The 19,693-nt window shown below is 29.8% G+C and overlaps 1 non-coding gene and 1 pseudogene across 1 annotated transcript; one reads left to right on the top strand and one right to left on the bottom strand.

Annotated features, from left to right (window-relative positions):
- Window positions 1-6,699: 6,699 nt before the first annotated feature.
- On the bottom strand, window positions 6,700-8,417 carry LOC129301416 (uncharacterized; annotated as a pseudogene).
- TRNAG-UCC (transfer RNA glycine (anticodon UCC)) lies at window positions 7,879-7,950 on the top strand. Its single transcript has one exon. It is a non-coding gene; the product is annotated as a tRNA-Gly (tRNA).
- Window positions 8,418-19,693: the final 11,276 nt, after the last annotated feature.

Raw genomic sequence — 19,693 nt, 5'->3', positions numbered from 1 at the left:
GCAACTCATTAACTATATCAAGGCATTTCATTTTTTTTGTAATAAATCAGTGATTTCATTTCTACCAAAGAAAAGGCTTTAAACTGTATAGACATACAGCAATAAGAAAGAAAATCAAAGGCAACCTTCTAGGAAGGGTTCTCCTAATTCCTGGAATTTCAAATTTGATGGAGTAAATATGCAGTTTTACCCCATCGTGGATATGTTACCTAATCACTGGAGTCTTGGTACTTTGCACACCTTCATTCACCTTTCATGCATTGGTTAATTTACTCAAATTTGGATTATTTTATCTCAAGTTTACTGGGATGCTTTGCTATGCACAGTTAAAGGGTCGGATGTTACGCTAGTGTGAGTGTATATTTTTGAGAACTCCTTGCATTTGCTAATACAATGTGCTAACAAGAATCATGTCAATGATGATGGTCAACTGGTCATATATATTCAAGAGTCAAATTGAGGCATTGCCTTCTACTTTTATTCTTCTGCTTTAATTTTAATTGGTTACAATTCTGCAGCAATGAGCACTGGGAGGGAAGTCACCAGCCTTGCATGTAATATTTCATGTTCCTTGGGCTATAATATTAACTGCTTGGTTTGTGTAAGTTTAAACTTGTGTTTTTGTTTTTTATTTTAAATATTATATTACTTAATTTCGTGCAGGAAAGGGGTAAAGCGCTCCTGGCTTTCTCAACATCATCACATGAACAGGGACTACTGACACCCAATTTGGCAAAATATATTCCATCCAATCATCCAAATACAAGTGGTCATAAACCAGAACCTATATTCTATGCTACACTGGGAATAGCAAATACTGGGTCGATTGAGGTAATCATAAGATAAATGGTTCAGTCTGAAACTACACCTGGTGACATATATTATTTACTTGTTCATTGTTGAAATAAGTATGAGAATTTACAGGGATGTAACTGAATTACCTGTTCACTGTTAAAATAAATATGAGAATTTACAGGGATGTAACTGAATTACTTGTTCATTGTTAAAATAAATGTGAGAATTTACAGGGATGTAACTGAATTGATAATGAGACACACACACACACACACAAAGGGAGGTAAAAAACTATCCAGTCTATAGTTGATTCTTGTCATTTTTTAACAGCAAACAGATCCCTGACTTGAGATCTTAGTAAGCACATCCTACTTGTTTGAAGAGAACACACAACTAACACGTTTTCTTTAGGAGATGTAATATGTGCTAAAACTGTCCACATTGGAATAAATATGCTGTGCAACTAAACCAGCCTTGTCCTCTCCATGTAGAACTTTAATCAAAGTGTCACGTTAGGATGTTTTTTACACAGGAAAAGCAGAATTTACATTTTTTAAAAAATTCATCTCTATAATTTTAAACTCTAATTTGATGTAACTCAATTCTTGTAATTTTGTCAGTTGAAATTCAATCTTTGAACTTTGATTCGATACAACTCAATCCTTAAAATTTAACTTGGCACAACTCAATCTCTAATTTAAATCATTTAAAAAGTTGGTACCTATATTTAAAAATATATATATATATAATTATAAGGACTAAAGTTATCTGTTGGAGTTTAGGAACTAATATTTTAAATGGCCAAAACTATAAGAACTGTGTTACATTGAGTTAAAATTTAAAGATTGAGTTTCAACTAAGTAAAAACTATAAGGACCGAGTTTTACCAAATTAAAAGTTTAAAGACTGGGTTAAAACTATGAGAGCTAAATGATTAATTTTTCTTATTTTTTTCTTAAGTAATACATGGTTATATGCTCTGTTTGACTGGAAGATAGACATTTCCTAGCATGCATTACTTGTTACTAACAGTGTTTTTCATATAAAATTAGAAATGTTTGAGGTATAGGAATTCATGAAGCCCATGTAGATGTTTAGCGTACTCCTCTATCGTTAGCCTTATCCTCCTGTTATTTATCAGTTCTTCTAGTTTTGTTAATTGTGTATTAGTGCGAGTAATTTTAGCCCTTAAACATGTTCAGGTGCTGCATTTCTTCTGCTATCCAATAGTCATGTCGTTATTTGGCTTTAGGTTTGTGAGCTGGATTTTGTCATGCTTGTCTCCTTTCAAATCAGTATCACGTGTGTGCGTGTGTTTATTCTACACTTATATAAACTCTGTCAATATTCTATTTTTTCTGTCTAACTATCTCTAAATGCAATACTTTAAAAAAAAAAAAAGGTAAATAAAGTTCTTATTCAATTTTATCTTTGCATCATATATTATGTGTGCTTTTGGTAATCCAAAGCAGCATAAATTGAATAATTCATTGGCATTTGAAGAAGGAATCCCTTGTATGCAGAAAAGCGATGGTTCAACTTCTGAAGCGATAATGACTGATGGTGATACAAGTGGAACAAGTGACTGCACCAGCAACATTGGAAGACTTTCTACTGCTTCAGAAGTTCCAACAGGTATTTTTTTTTAAATGGCATTTATTAACAAAAGTATTTTGGTTGTGTGATAACTGATAAGTTAAATGCAGTTTTTATGTCATGGTTATATAGCATATAAAGTTCTAATCTGCAAGGGGCAACTTTTCTTACTAATTACTTAAGGAGGGTTTCCTATTTTATTTGGTTATCAATCAATATCTCGCCTTAATCTTACATGATTTTCGTGGTTGCTTTTCAAGAACTGATCACTTTTTCAAGTTAAATGGTTGGTATATTGTTTTCACAATACTTTACCTGTTGCTCTTATGATTGTGTCCTAATTACGGAAAATTATGCTTGCAGTCCATCAGTTGGATTCCAATAACGAGAAATAGATCAATATCCTCAAGCATGGAATGACTTCGGTGTTTGCAGGAGTGAATTCGCTTGTGAATATTTATGATTATGGTCTAATTGTCTAATCAATATGCAAAGCCGACAAATTAAGCTTTATCTTATTGGTGTCCTATTAGTTCAGTTTCTTATATATAGACCCTAGCCAACATATTTCTTTCAACACCAATATAGATTGGTGAAAGCCTTCAACAAGAAGTTAAGACTATCTTTTCATAATTTGATGTCTTTAACATGTAATTGCATTTTTATGACCTTAATCATGTAATTGATTTCAATTAGTGAGATAAAGCTTCTTATTATTGTAGTCATAATGATCATAAACGCTCATGCTTTTTGTAATGGAATTGAAACTCATCAGTATGACAAAATGAACCTTTTGTAAAATTTGAAAGCATGCTTTTTCTTCCTAAATAAGTATACTATTTTCATTTTTACATGACTGCCATTAAATTATGTCATCCATGTCAATAATTTTTAACAATATAACCTCCTTTTTAAACAATAAAAACTAAATCAATAATTAAAAAAATTAAACATGACAGACTGATCTTCATTGACGACTGAGACAAATTTAAATAATTAAAAATTACATTATCCCAAGAATTGAATTAATGACAATTAGATCTTTTGACAAAATATTATAAAAAAATATTACAAATATCAATTTAAATGGTTATAGACAAAAATTTCAATTATAGTTAAAAGTTACATTTAAAACTCAAATAACTTATTTTAATTAAAATTTTTGAATTTTCAATCGGTTAAATCAATAACTTCAAGTCATTTTTTAAAAAATTTATCAAAAAATTAACTATCATTGATCCAATTTTTTGATAGGTAGTTGTCATTCTCCAAAAAAAAAAAATTCATATTCTTTCTATGTTTTTCAACATCTATAACAATAATAGTAGTAAATAAATATTCTATTATTGTTTTTTTTAGGCCAAACTTAAAGTTAACTATTCAACATCCACTACTATTGATTCAATATTCTATTATTGTTTGATTTAATTGGAATAACCCTCTTAATTTTTTATTTTTTATTTTTTGCCATTCATGTAGATTTAACTTTAAATTTTCATGTTTAAACGATCATAATTATTACAAGCTGCTTTAACATGAATGAGCTTGGAATCTTGGAATTGAATTCTTTTAAGTGAAATTCAAAAATTATGGTTTTCTTTAATTTTACCTTTTTTTTGCCATAACTTGAAAAAAGAAAAAAACTCTACAGCTGTGTTTTCGTTGACAATTGCCATGCTACGAGCCATGTTGTATGCTACATTATGGTTTTTGAGAATAGTGTTACACCCAATGGTGGGATTTGTGCTCACGCTTCTGTTGCTCTTGGATGCATGAAGAAGACGAAGGCTAAGTTAGGGATTGTTTAGTTTCTGTTCTCATTTTTATTTTAAAAATTTGTTGTGTAATAACTTCTAAAAATTTTTTAAAACAAAATAAAAAAAAATCTGTTTAGTTATATCAATTAAAAAACAGTTTTAATTAGAATTAAAAAATAAACTGATAATAATGATTATAGGCCATTAATGGTAGTGATTAATAATAAATTGGCCAAACCAAAGTAATTATTTTTCAATAATCAAATGTAGTGTATTCTAAAACTAAAAAAAATGAAAACAACTTAAAATTATTTTATTTTTTGTTTTTTTAAATGGAAACAGTTTTAGAAACAAGCAAGTAAAAAACACTTATTCAATTTTAAATTTTTTTATTTTTAAAATAAAAAAAACAGTTTGTAAAATTAAAAAAACAAACAGGCCTTTAAACTCTGTTAACCTGCATGGCCGAATAGTTCCTATTGACCCCCCGAGTGCCCCTTGCAGTGAGGATGAGATAACGTCGTTCGTGGAAAGGGCGTTCTCTACTCGTACCCGAAGTACCAGCTGCGGTGGCATCTTTGCTTTGAAAGACTTACTGGAAATAATTTGGCTGCTTTTATGGTCCGGTTACAGGATGGGGATCAATGCTTTGAAAGGACAATTAGGGGCGTGTTTAATTGATTGGGATAGTTATCGTAAAAACATTATCTAGGAGACTTCAACTGTGATGCGGACAAGATTATCTAGGTACCAATTTATGCATAAAACTAAGTTCATCCTCCAAGTTTGAGGATAAACTCAGAGAGATAGACTGTTTCAGTTTTAGTGAGGCTGTACTGTTGCAGTGCAGAGTATCTTTCTGGTGTTCAATTTTTATAATTGTTCGTTGCCGCTGTTGTCAAAACCTCATCTTATTTTTCAAGTTAAATGGTTGGTATGAATCTAAACAGATAGTTTTCACAGTACTTTTCTCGTTGCTCTTTATCCCTATTGCATTCCCAATAGGGCAAATTATTTTCACAATCAACCATTTTGAATCCCAACAAAGAGAAACAAATTCTTGTGTGTTTGAATTAAAAAATTTATAATTAAAATTACGATTCAATTGAAATTAGCAAATTAAAATTAAAAAAAATTTATAAATAAACATAATTTATATTTGGATATCTTTCTTTTCAGAAGTTAGTTGGATAAATTAAATTTTATTTAAATGATTTATTTAAAAGCATAATAGTTAAAAGAAGATAAGTTATATATATATATATATTGCAACTAATTAATATTTTTAAAAATATTAAACTTAAATTATAAGTTTTAAAAAAATAGATTAAAAATATAAATAGAATGATAAATAAAAAAATATTAATTTTTGGAAAGGTAGAATGAAATGATAACTTTACAAAATATTCAAATATAAAAAGTTATAAATTTATAAATTATAATTAAATATTATAAATTATAAGTATAAAATTTTGAAATTAAAATAAATTGATAAATTATAATTTTATTAAAAAATTGTCCAAAGATTAAAAAAAAAAAAGAACAAGAAGAAAAAATCAAACACCCCTTCTCTGTTAATATCTTTTAGACCCATCTTTACATATGATACTATGGGATAAGATTATTATTATTATTATCGGTGGTCTCCATCATTGTTTGGAGGTTGTCCTCATCATCCACATCAAGTTCTTCCTTCATATCTCTAATTGCAAGGATGAACAGAGAGCAACAGAGTCTCAACAAAAAGAACAAAATTTACAAAGCAATCATGATGGACTCGACTTCCTCGAACGGCGACAACAACAAACACAATTAAGGTTAGTGGCAATGATGAGGAGGAGGAGGAAAAAAATGAGTATGCTAAGACCGAAGAATCAGCACTGCAAGGAGAAGAGCAAATGATGGGAGTTTAGGTGGTGATAAATAGGAGAAAGAAGAATCTGAACATTCCACCTACCAGAATGCTCATTAAAAAAGTCCTGGAGATAGCTTTGGCCAGAACGTTAGTTTTACTTCCAATGCTCGTTTAAAAAAAAATTATTCAAACATGATTTTAAATATTCCAATGAGCTTTCTTATCTTCAAATGAGGTTAGAATCCTCTCAAACCTCAATTACAGGGTTATCCAAACACACATTTCAACATCTTACTAGACCAAGATTTTCTCCCGACCCTCCCGTCCTAGACTCCCTCTTATCCTCACATGGTGGGGATAGGGGTCATTGCCTAGATCAGGAGGGGAGGAGGATCAGAAGTGATCCTAAGCCCCATCTTACTAGTTTCTTTTTAGTTCAATATTTCATTGTAAATGTTGGCACGGGCGTATAATATCATTTTTGTTTTCTCACTGTGAGTGAAATGGGTGAGGAAGGCTATGGATTTATCAAAAAAGAAATAATGTACATCTATAAACTTATCATAAGAATTTTCATACTTTAATCTTAAATTAATTTGTGGTATTAATTAAGGTACCGAAATGTCATGTTTTTAATAGTACAATGAAATTCATAAACCTAATACGAAGGATGCGAAAATCATATCCAGACACAAATAACATGAGAACACCCCCATAAACTTAGCTTTATTAGACCCAGGATAAACATTTTCCTCTCTCCATTTGACCAGTAACAACATTGAAGAGAACGTGAAACTCCCACAACCTAACATGAACTTTCAAATGTCACTCCTGTTTGGCTTGTCTGAAAAGAATCCCACCTGAGACAGATTCAATCATGCAATTCCAGTCAGAGCTACTCTCCAAACAGTATATAGATGAAGCATAAACACTGTACATAGAAATTGTTACACAGGCCAAGTTATTGCGTCCATGTCAACATGTCAAGTTTTCAATACTACATTAGAAATGCCTAAGCGTAGTACGTTACCTCATTTGAAGCAGCAGGAACCCAGTCATTAGTTGCTGGATTGCACTTGCCAGAGGGATGGTGTGTGGTGTTGTTATCTGGCTCTATATGGAAGAAATTGTCACTTTTCTCCATTTCGATGAACCCTGTTCCAGTCTGCGAGAAAATCACAAATATTGGATTAAATTTAATGCAAGTCCATGTGTGATCACCATAAAGCAAAAATTGTTTGATGACTTGCAACATTAAGCAAAACTAGACCCAAAAAACGAAAGAGAGTAAAACAATTTAATAAGTGTTGTTAATACAGAATGAATATCTGAACCAGATTGAAGAGAATATATACCGTATGATGTTGTTTGTCAACGCTGTTAAGATCATTGTAATACTCTGTTTCCACGAATTCCTCTGTCACTTGAATCCCATTACTAGCCAAATTCTGCATGAGTTCGTATTATTAGACAACCAAATGCATGTGAAACAGTAAAAGGATACACTTTGAAGATATCTAGGACTAGCTTCTCGTTGAAGTGTTTCTAACACAAAGGATAATTCATTTTTTTTTTCTGGGTCCAAGTTCAGATCCATATTTCAATAGCAACAGGAGAAATTTTACACATCATGCACGGTCTCGTCAAAAAGTGGACCTTGTATGAGAATAAACTTTAGATGCAAACTTCAAAAATCTATTATAAAAAAATTATATACTCATCAAACTTAAATTAAGATTCCACGAGAAAACTCATTTAGAATTTAGATCTGTGTACTGAGAGTCCGAGAGCAAGACTTTCTACCACCGAGGTTAATACTAGATTTATATGTAGATCAGACTCAATAACAAAAAAACTACCACATGTTCATACCAAGCGTTTGTAGTCCAACGGTTAGGATAATTGCCTTCCAAGCAATAGACCCGGGTTCGACTCCCGGCAAACGCATGTCTTCTATAATTTTGTCCCCTCTTAGAAGCAGGGAAGAGAAATTTGGGGAAGAAACCTGATAATAAGGAAGATTCTCGAGGCGCGTAGGAATTGAGGCAATTTATTTCTTTTTCTTTTTATTTTTTTTATCGGGTCTCCTCCAAAAAAATTAAGAACCGAGAAAGGAAAAAGGAGAGGAGAAGTTTGAGGAAGAAACCTGAGGATGAGGAAGATTCTCGAGGCGTTGGAATTGAAGCATCTCAGGAATGGCACCGTCAGCATCGCCGGCGAGCGTGCATCGACGTATTGAGAAGAATAGTCGCTGCGCTGAGGCTTAGTGTGACGCTTGGGAGCGGCACCGTCGAAATACTGCCTGGTCTTTGTCTCGATCTGAGCCTCTTCCTCCATCGACACATGGACATCGCTCCTGTTCGGCCTCCGGCAGCACTCCATTCTCTCTTCTTCTTCTTTCTCTCTCTGTTACTTTTCCGCTCAGAATTGCTATGGACGATCACGTTAATGACGCCTCTTGTTTATAAAAGCGTGTGCCAGATATTTTTGGAGCCCACGCATTTACTATACCTTTAAGAAATTAAATTTCAATTATTTACTTTTTTTTTTTAATTGACACAAACGAGTAATAGATTGCGGTTTATCAATCATCACTATATTGTAGATATAAAAATATTTACCCATTAAATAATTGTGAGATTATAAGAATATTCATGAAAAATATAAACTTATCATTTTATTAAAAAAATTATATAATTATCATATTTTATTGATTAAAAGATGAAAAATTATATTATAAGCAATATTTATAGAAAATGACCTATCTGGATTAATAATTTATAGTAACGATAAGTATTTAAAAAATGTAAAAATGAGTATCGTTGGTGTTTTAAAAGTTTAATTTGATCTTATTAATGTCATAAAGATATAGATAGATATGAAAATATATTTCTAAATTATAATATTTTAAAGATTATACCATTACTTTTTTCTTTTTTACATTTCGCTTTCTTATTTTTGGACAGTTGGACACTACATCATCCCCTCTTAAATTATATTTAAAAATATAAAATATTTTTTAAAAACTAAATATTAAAAAATATAAGATATTTTGAGTCTTTTGAGATATAATCATTACATTTTTTTAAAAGTGCCCCTGTTGAATAAAGTGCTTTCTATTTTTAAGGTGAAACACTTTATTAATAAAGGTAAATATAGAAAGATATGGTTAGTTTAAAAATAAATAACTAATTTATTAGAGGGTGAAATTCGATTAAAAATATTTATATTTTTAAATGAAAGGAGTAGCATTCAAAAGTTATGAATATTATTTTGCCAAAAAAAATTATGAATATTAACTTGAAGAGGTATTAATAGTAAATTTTAGTAATTTATTATTAAGATAACCAAAAATGCTGTTTCTAAAATTTTAATTTCCATTAATGTAAATTATAACAAAGAAATCCTTGATTTTTTAATTATAGAATCATCAATCAGTGTGCTGAATTGTTCAAAATAGTTTGTCTCGTAAAAGCTAATCAGTTCATCTAAATACACTATTTTTAATGTGAAATTCAGATAATTTCACTACAAAAATAGTGACATGATAACATGCAAAATATCCAATTAAAAAAAAAAGAGAATTCACCAAATGAATGATTAGTTTAGCATGATTAATTAATAATTCACAAAAATGTCAATGCAATGATGGAAGATGACTGATTGGTAAATTGATAGTTACTTTGACTGGAGCATTTTGTTAAAAAAGAATGTTTGGTGTAGATATTTGCAAGAAAATATCTAAGAAACCTAATCCAATTGTTCCTCTTCCGGTGGGACCGGTTGTTGGGACGTAATTGTCGTTGCATGTCAATAAATAAGTTTGGACCCGAGGGTTATCAGTGTAATTACATTACCTCGTCCCGCCAAGGGTCCAGATGCTGGGTGAATAATTGCGACGTAGGAAGAATTGAAAGCGTGAGATTTGGACTGCAATTGAATAATCTCATTTTTTTATATTTGATATAAAAAAATAAAAATTTAATCTCAATTTTAATCTCTCTTTAAAAAAGATTATCTAATACCATCACCTTTGAAAAATTAATTTTGAGTTTGATTATGTTTAGATTAAATTGCGCTCACCTCTCTCCTTGTCTCTCTCCCTCAGCCCTCACTCGGTCGACGCACTTTCAAACCAAGAGATACCGACGCCCCTCTCATCTACTGATGCCGTTCCCTCATCTGCCGATGCCAACACCATCCTCCAGCAATGTCGCTCCAGATCTAAATGGAGAAGGAGATCGAAGATAAGAGAAGGAGGAGAATGATTGATAACCCAAACCTCTTCTCCACGACATGAACCTGAGCTATGGCCACCTGAACCTATTGCTGCTGTTGTCGTTTTGAAGAGGAAAAGGAAGCCGATGAAAGGGCAAAGCCCAACCAAACGGCCATCTAATCGATCTTCTCCCTATGCATGATGTTGTTGTTGGCATTCTCCATCATTCACCGTGGAATCAAATCAAGGATACGGTCCAATCTTTTTGAAGAAGCATTTCTCCATCACTCTTGCGGCATAATCGAAGGGATGCAGGTCTGAAGGTTTTTTTTTTTTTTATTTTAAGAGGCATTATAATCTTTTCATAATTTATATTTAATTATAAAATAAAATAAAAGGAAGTATTTCTCACAAATATTACTTCATATTAAATATAATTTTAAAACCTCATTCCCACACTCAATCCTAATCTCAATCTCTTTAAATTGAGACATGCATACCAAACAAGCCTAAGATCTAGACATGTTAGACAAGGTGAAACATCTATATATTACTCAACTTTAAACAAATAAATCACCATAAATAAAGTGAAAGATCTATATAAACAAATCAACAATTATTATAAAAAATCATCAAATAGAAAAAAAAAATCCTAATATAATCGCCTGCAAATAAGAGCTATTAGAAAATTCAAATTAAATCCTCCATAGAACGAGTATCTAGATTCAATGTCTGGTCTTATTTTAAACAAGATTGTCTATAAAAGGATGACACACTGAAACAAGTGGCATGAAAAGGGGGAAGTGATGCGGCTTACAAAGTTAATAAACAGATGGAGATGGTGCCGCAGAAAGCTTGACGGACCAAGGGACGCGCAAAGACAAAAAACAAGATGATTGACCATTGATCTGATGAGGGACAAGGTCAAAGCTCTTGTGCTTTGCAGTTTGAAGGTTTAGATCTGATTAGGGACAACAATGAGTTTAGATCTATTGCAGGTGGGGACACAATAGGTCATTAATACAGGAAACAGCTAGGGAAGAAAAACAAAAGCAAAGCGCTTCATTAGCTTTTGCTACCATCTTCCAAAGCACTTCCAAGAAAACACTCCCGTCGGTCCATTTAAAAAATAAAAATAAAAATCTTTTGGTTTAGCCAGTGCTTCATAGAAAGCTCTCCTGTAAGCTTATACAATTTCTATTTTAATTTTTGTTATCTTAAATTATTGGAGCATTTCCTTAGATTGACATCTTTTTTTTCCTGCTTTTAAATACCTACAAGAGTACTTTTATCAAAAAGCGCTTTCCATAAGGTTGATGTTCCAAAGAAATGCTCCACGTATATTTTCAAAGTGCTTTGTAAAGGGGTGCTTCCACATACATATTTTGTAGTAGTGCACCAAAACAAAACATTATAAAAAAACTATACATGTATACACAAGGATTCATAGCCTCTTAAGAGTAAACAAGCTTCAAAACATGTAACAAGACAAATCAAAGAAGCAAGATGATTAACAAAACAAAAAAAAAAGGGGTTGCAAAGAGTTTAATGGTAGATTTATAGCATAGCAAAGAATTGAGCGCAGAAAAAAAATCGGAGGATTCTTATTTTCTAAAAGACAAGATAGATAGAGGAGTTAAAGAATTAATCAGCTAGCTTTTAGCCTATTGGATTGAAAGTATAGCAATTTTGGGGGCCAAATAATCAATTTTTGGAAACATTACTCACACAGCCAAAATTTAATAATTAATTATTGAGTCAAAATTATGTTTTGAAATAAGCCTAGAAGGTTGCTTATAAATTTAATTTTACTATTAAATAATATATTTTATTTCTTAAATAAAGTTTAATAATTAATAATATTAAATACAACTTTATCATTATTTAATTTTAAAAAGTAAATCCTTTATAGTAATTTGTACCGTTTAAAATTAATTTAAAAAAATTGTATCCAAACATATTACGTTATAACATAATAAATTATAATTAAAGTTAATTATATTAATTAATTATTTTTATAATCAATATTCAATTATACCCAACTTATATTCACATGGCCAAAATTTATCTCCATGATTCATTGCTTGATGATGAACCATTTGGGCACAAGAAATCAGTTGCAGAATTAGGATTAGGTACTTGGTGCATTGCGCAAAGTTGTAAAGTTTATCCTCAAATGGGAGAGGTGGTGGGCTCAATCCCCCAACAGGGATTGGGAAATAATAAAAACTCACGAGAAATTGGCCAAAGAATAAGGGACAAGGTTTCATCCCTAAAAGGATATATCAATATTACAGCGCAATTAGGATGCGAAAGAATGGTTAATTAAATAAATAAAACAATCAATATCTTAGTCAAAAAATAAAAATTATCTTGTATAAGTACCCATTACATGATCTCATTGATGCATTTGAATTCCTAATTCTATGTACTTCTTATTTGACTTGCAACATATCTTGTATGTAAAGGGGGCTTATCTATTTAGTGCAGGTATGAATCAAGCTATAAAGTTCCTGAATGAAAAGGGAAATTCACTAAAGGTCCTTAATTTTAAAAATTGATAGATAAACTTAAAACATTGATCCTAATTTATCTTTATAATCTTTTTAAAAAAGATTTATTAATTTATATACAATTTGAATTTAAAACTTTGGAGGATAAAGGTCAAACTTATGCATTAAAATGATTCCCCCCCCCACAAAAGCTGCTTAAAAACATTTAGGGAAATGAAAAGCAAAAAAAATAATTCAAACTATAGCTACACTTAATTCAATTTTATTTAATATATATATATAAGTATAAAAAAATTTCCTTTTTCGGAACTAATTTTTTTAAAGAATGCAACTCATCGAATTAAAAATATAAATGTTTATAATGCAAAGGTGTTTTTTTTTTTTTCCTGACCAACTATAATGTTCAAACTTCAAAGTGTTACTTGAAGAGAAGGGAAGTTAAAATTCTATTTAGTAGTTACTTTAATTTTTTTTTTTTGTTACCGATGATAAGTAAGAACAAAATCGTGCAACGTGCAAATGCTAATGCTAATGCATGCGGACTATATTGAAATCGTCCCTTTAAAATTTCTCTGTTTTAAAATTTATTTCATAAATATTTCTAAAAAAAAGAATTTACTATCAGAATTATCCATTCTTTTTGGTAAGGGAAAGACAGGCTAGGTCCTTATCATGAGCCTAGATCTGGGCTCATTTTAGGCGCAGCGCTAACTTAGTTAATTAAACAAGTTCAAGTTAATTTTAGGTCTTTAATCATGTTTATTTAGTTAAACAAAGCCGGGCATACATGCCAGCCTATGTACATACACCACATATATATTTGTAGGGTATCACACAATATATAGCAGTTTCATAAGTTGATGTTTAATCAATCTATTTTTTTTATTTTTAATTAGGTTTTAAGCAAAGGAGACTTATATATTAATTTTAATGGATTATTTTATTCTTATATTGTATTGTAGTTAGTAGGCTTTTTAATTGTTATTATTGTGGAGTGATAAATTAAGTTATATATTTATACTAATGGTTTTAAAGTATATTTAAAATATTTACACCTTAAATGCGAATTCATTTAAAAAGTTTACTTTTTTAAATAAGCTTTTAAATAGATTTTTAGATCAAGCTAAATTTTAAATAGACTTAAGCTTTATACAAACTCAAGCTTCTAACTTATCACACATGCTTAAGCCTATTTAATTAAAATTTAACTCGGCCTAACTTATTTTCACCTATACTTTTTAGTTTAAAATTATACCTACTATGCATTATCACATAAAAATCACCAATAAATCACTCTGTTGGATATTGTTGAAGTATAATCTTCTGTTGTTTACTTAGAAGTCAAAAATGATTGAAGACCGTTGCCTAATAAACTCCACTTGATTAATTATGACAAAGATATACGTACAATTATAGACAAAAGCCACAATGGAATTCATAATTTAAAATCAACAAAGCGATTAACTAAATTCAAAAAAAATAAAAGTAAATAGTTTATTAATCATCAGTTGGGGCATTTGAAAACGACATAACGGGCAAATATTGTTATGTTGCAACCAATTAACGATGCAAGTTACATGAAATAAATGAGAGCAAGGCATACGAATAGCTTCTACATCGACATTAAATTTTTCTAAACATATTTGCAAAGTTGACCCTTCTTCTTGCCCAATCTTACTCTTTCAAGCTTCTCAATGGATGATTCACTTGCGGGAACCAATAATGCTTCAACAGCTTGGTCCTCCATGGATGCCTCAACAGCTTCATCATAATCATCATTCTCATTATAGTCGTTGTAATAGAAAGTGTCAACATGAACATCCACAACCATGTGTAAAATCCTATAATTTCTATGAGTGGTCTTGGTCATATTGTCTGCAAAATCCAAGATCTTTGTTGACATGGAGCTGCGCACATCTTCAGGAATATTAAAACATACAAGACTTGAGGCTTATCACTTCCTCTATTAAATTCTTTGAGACGTTTGAGAAATCACGCCACAATGGTCTCTGAAGTAAGATCTAAGCCAGGAACTTGCCAGTCTCGTTTTATAATATTGAATCTGATGTTAAAGTATCGATCACCGCTAGGAGGACCAATGAAAAAGCAATTCGAATTGATAGGAAAAATGTGTAAGTTGGATTAAACTTCACACGTGTATTGAACTTCAACATGATAACGATTCATGTCCTTTTTTAGAAGAACGAGCTTGAAATATGCAACAGGATGATCAAAGAAGTTAGATGGTTAATAGAATTGAAAAAAAGAATTATGGAGTTTAATGGTGGTTTTAGAGTGTATCAAAGAATTGAGTGTAAAAAGACAATCGTAGATAGTAGTAGATTAGAATGCTTAATTTATAGAAACAAGATAGATAGAGGAGTTGAAGAATAAATTAAGATTAGGAAAATAAATGAAACTCAAGAAATGGCCAAAAAATAATGGATAAAGTTTAATCTGATCTTGGAAGGATATATCAATAAGAATAATTAGGATATGATAAACAATGGTGATTAATTAAATAAATTCTATATCTTGTTTAAATATAAGTATCTATTACACGATCTTATTGATATATTTAATTCCTATGTAGTCTCTGTTTGACTTTCACCATATCTGAATGGAAAAGTTAATGCAACTCTATGTGATAATCAATCATAAGGCAAAAATTGGTTTCATGACTTGCGATATTAACCAAAACGAAAGAGAAAAACTATTTAATAAGTGTTGTTGATACAGAATGAATACCTTAATTAGAAGATCGAAGAGACTATGAACCGTACGATCGATGTTGTTTGTCAACAAGCTGTTAAGATCCTTGTAATGCTCTGTTTCCTTGTAATACACTCTGAAGATATCCAGGACTCGCTTCTAGTTTTTCTGACGAAAAGAAAACAAAAGAAAATAAGGGTCTGTTTGTTTTCTATTTTCAAAAACTATTGTTTATTTATGAAAACAGAAAAATTTAAAAATTTATTTAGATAAGTGTTTTTCATTTAATTATTTTTTAAAACTGTTTTTCTTGTTTGTAAAAATAAAAAAATAGGAGCAACTTCAAGTTGTTTTATTTTTTTTTTTTAAAATACACTAAATTTGATTTTTGAAAATTATAGCCACCTTGATTAATTTTATTATTAATTACCATCATTAATTATTTATAATTATCACTATCAGTTCATTTTTTAATTTTAAAATTATTTTTAATTGATATAACCAAACAAATTTTCATTTTAGTTTGTTTTGAAAATAATTTTAAAAATTATATTATAAAATAATTTTAAAAACAAAAAATGAGAACAGAAATCAAATAGGTCCTAAGTGTTTCTAACACAAATAGATACTATACTTTTTTCTTGATCCAATTAAGTTCAGATCTATATTTCAATAGCAATAGGAGAAATTTTAAATATCACGGTCTCATCAAGAAACAGGCCCTAAATAAGAATAATAGTTGTAAAAACAGTTTTTTTTCCCGGAAGAATTTAGTGCTTAATTAATTTATAGAAAAAAGGATCGAGTTGTTCACCCGAAAAGAAAAAATGTGGTTTAGAGTTGATTGGTAAAAGAATAAAGAAAAAGAGATTGATTAGGATATATATATATAATATATATATATATATATATATTATTTCCAAGATACGGGTGAATAATGATCCGATTATTATTGATATATTTAAATTCTTTTGCGAAGGGATAAAACTTTATCTATTTTTGGATAAACTTAATTTAAATTTAACAGCAAAGTATGAATTAATATATAAAGCTCTTACAATTGCACTTCATTTTATCCTATTTATAACTCACTTTTAATATGCTTTATCAAAATAAAAAAAATTAAATCTCATTAATTCTATTTAGATATTTAACAAATTTTTAACTTTATCCCTATTAAATATATTACATATTTTAAAAATAAATACTTTAGCATTTAATATGAACAAAAAAGGTTAAAAATAAAGACAATAATAATTGAGATGTCTTATAAATGAGACCAAAATAAATATTATCTCTCTATCTTATAAATATGATTAATTAGAGGAGTAATCAACATTGAAAGAGGTTGCAGCTCATTTTAGATGAATAAGAATCTTCTAATTTGATAATACAGGCATCTCGGATTTTAATCCCAACACATTCAAACATGATTTTTATGAATTAATATTATACTAATAATCTGCGTTGGTCATCTTTAAAAGAGATTTTTTAAGTTTATTAACTTTAAATTTAATTTTTTAATATAGCTTTATATATGAAGGGCCGTTTGTTTAAATTTTTTTCTTGAAAAAATCATTTTCTTTTTTTTAAAAAATATATTTATTGAAATTTATAATATTTTTAATTTTTGAAATTATTTTGAACAGATATTATGAATAGCTTCTACAAATACTATGATATATAGATGAGAGAAAATATAAAATATATAAAAATATTATAAATTTTAGAATAACTAGATAATAAATTATTTTTTAATAACTAGATAACTTTGAATTTGTTTTACATAAGATAATTTTTTTAATACGAGATCAAGGTATCCATTGCTAGCAGTAATGACAAATCTACTCACTGCAGGGTGTCTCACAAAGAGGTAAACAACTGACCATGAAATACTCTTCATTTATATGAGCGAGAAATCAAAACCTTTCATGACATGTTTAAGGAATAAAGTGAGATGGTATACATGACATAATTTTTGATTGTTTCACTATGATTTTCTCACAAGTCACAGCCCACAAGCACAAGGCTGGAAGGCCCAATAGGCCATCCAATTTAATGATATCTTTGTAGGGGACCATCTAGAGAGAAAATACAACCAGAAATATGTTAGTTAAAAAAAAAAAAAAAAACAGCACACATTGGCTGAGAGGATAAGGTGTCTGAATTCCCTTAACCATCAACTCTTAAGTTTGATCCCTAGGTGATAGGAATGGAAAAAATGTGCTTGAGAGAGTTTTTTCCCATTTGAGGACCTGACCCGGCTTTGAATCTGTATTAGTCAAGCTGTCAGCTTCGAACACCCAAATGGGTGAAAATAAAAAAAAAATCCAGAAATACAGACATAACTCAACTTTTACTTATTTAATGACAAAAAATTGAAATTATTGGAATTCAGGATAAAAAAAGCAGCCATTATGATTTTTTAAATTGGCCGCACCCACAAAATCTTTCGAAATAACAGTTCGGAAAGTGTGATGATTGAGAAAAATATAATTTAAACCTAATAGACACTTAACTCCGTTCAATTTTATTTGTATATGGTGTGTGAGAAATAAAATAATTAAAAAATTTATTTTCGTTTTTGTGGACCTAAAATTTTTTAAAGAATTAGACTAGTAATATTAAAATCAAAGTGTTATAACGCAACAATTCAAAGTGTTGCTAGAGAGAGGAAGTTTTAAAAAAAAAAATTAGTGGCAAACTGGTCTTGACAGGTGAAGCTATGGCCGTTTAAATGTGAAATATCGAATTTAAGTTCATATGAATATAGATCTGTCCAAAAAAAAAAAGTTCATATGAAATATAGATAATATTTTTGACCACTAGCAAACAGCTAAATTAAAAAAATTCCGTTATTATCAAAAAAAAAAATCCATATACTGTACTAGCAATACTATAGACCTGTCCAACAATAAGCTTCTTTCCATTTCCTAATCTCTTCATTTCCTCTCAACTTTTCATGTCAATCATTGAATTTATTTTTGAATAATTGAAATTAATGTTTCATAAAATTAATTTATTAATGTTTTTTTTAAATTTTATATTTTAATAATAATTTTATGAAATATTAAATCTCAACCATATAAAAATAGATTAATAGTTGAAATGAAAGTGAAGAGAAATAGAGAGGAGAGGAAATGGAGATAAGTCCGTCTATCTCAATAACAATAACAGTAACAACAATACACATAACGGTAACAATGATTAAGCTCTTTGTGTGTATAGTGTCTTTTATTCCAAAAGTGTCAGTTTGTTACTTTTATCTTTTTTGGCCAGCCATTGTTATATCATACTCCCTCCGGTCCTTTATAAGTCTTTCTACCAACCTCATCAATACCAATACAATAAAAGTACCAAGGAATAAAAGTAAGTAAAATTCCCAACATGCCCCTATATAACAAATCTAAAAAGTAATGTCCTATTACTTTTTCTCTCTCATGAAGGTAATTTTGGAAATACCTCTCAAAATTACCTAAAAAGACGCACCGTGACTTATAAATGGAACCAAATACATCTTTAAATTGGACTTATAAATGGGACCGGAGGGAGTAATTTATGTGCATTGGACATAATGTAATGTAATCAACTCTCTCACGACCTAGTTGCGATTTAATTAATTGTATGATTATTAGAACCTGAAAACTCAATTTTATCCGTTACACCAAAATATATTATATAGGTAAAGACAGTGTTTACTCTGCGCTGTGAAATTGAAATGAAAATTACCGAAGCAATCGCCCTGTTCAAGACTATTAAAGTGTAGCCTGTGATATTACATGTATAACAAAACCCCACTTGGTTAATTATGATAAAAATACCAATAAGTACAATTATAGACAAAAGCCACAATGAAATTCATAATTTAAATGAACAAATTGATTAATTAAAATTCAAACACCAAGACCAAGTATGTTTGTTAATCATTAGTTGTGGGCATTTCAAAAACGAAATAACGGGAGATTGCTATGTTACCACCATACGAACAGCTTACACGTCAACTTCAAGTTTTTCTAAACAAACTTGTGCAAAGGCTTGACCTTTCTTCTTGACCAATTCAAATGTTTCAAACACCCAATAGATTGATTCACTTGTAGGCACCAATAATGCTTGATAATGTTGAATTACATACAATAAATAGCAAATTTTGAAAGATTAATTTTCAATATTTCACTTTAAAAGATGATCAATCAAAAGATTTGTTAATTCTCAAAATTCATTTGTCTTTAACTTTGAAGGTATTTTT

The sequence above is a fragment of the Prosopis cineraria genome, unplaced genomic scaffold (genome assembly GCF_029017545.1).
Source record: "Prosopis cineraria cultivar Desert tree isolate PC_DT_omini unplaced genomic scaffold, ASM2901754v1 PC2100, whole genome shotgun sequence".
NCBI lineage: Eukaryota > Viridiplantae > Streptophyta > Magnoliopsida > Fabales > Fabaceae > Prosopis > Prosopis cineraria.
Note: the sequence above shows the minus strand (reverse complement) of the source record. Positions and strands in the feature narration are given on the sequence as shown.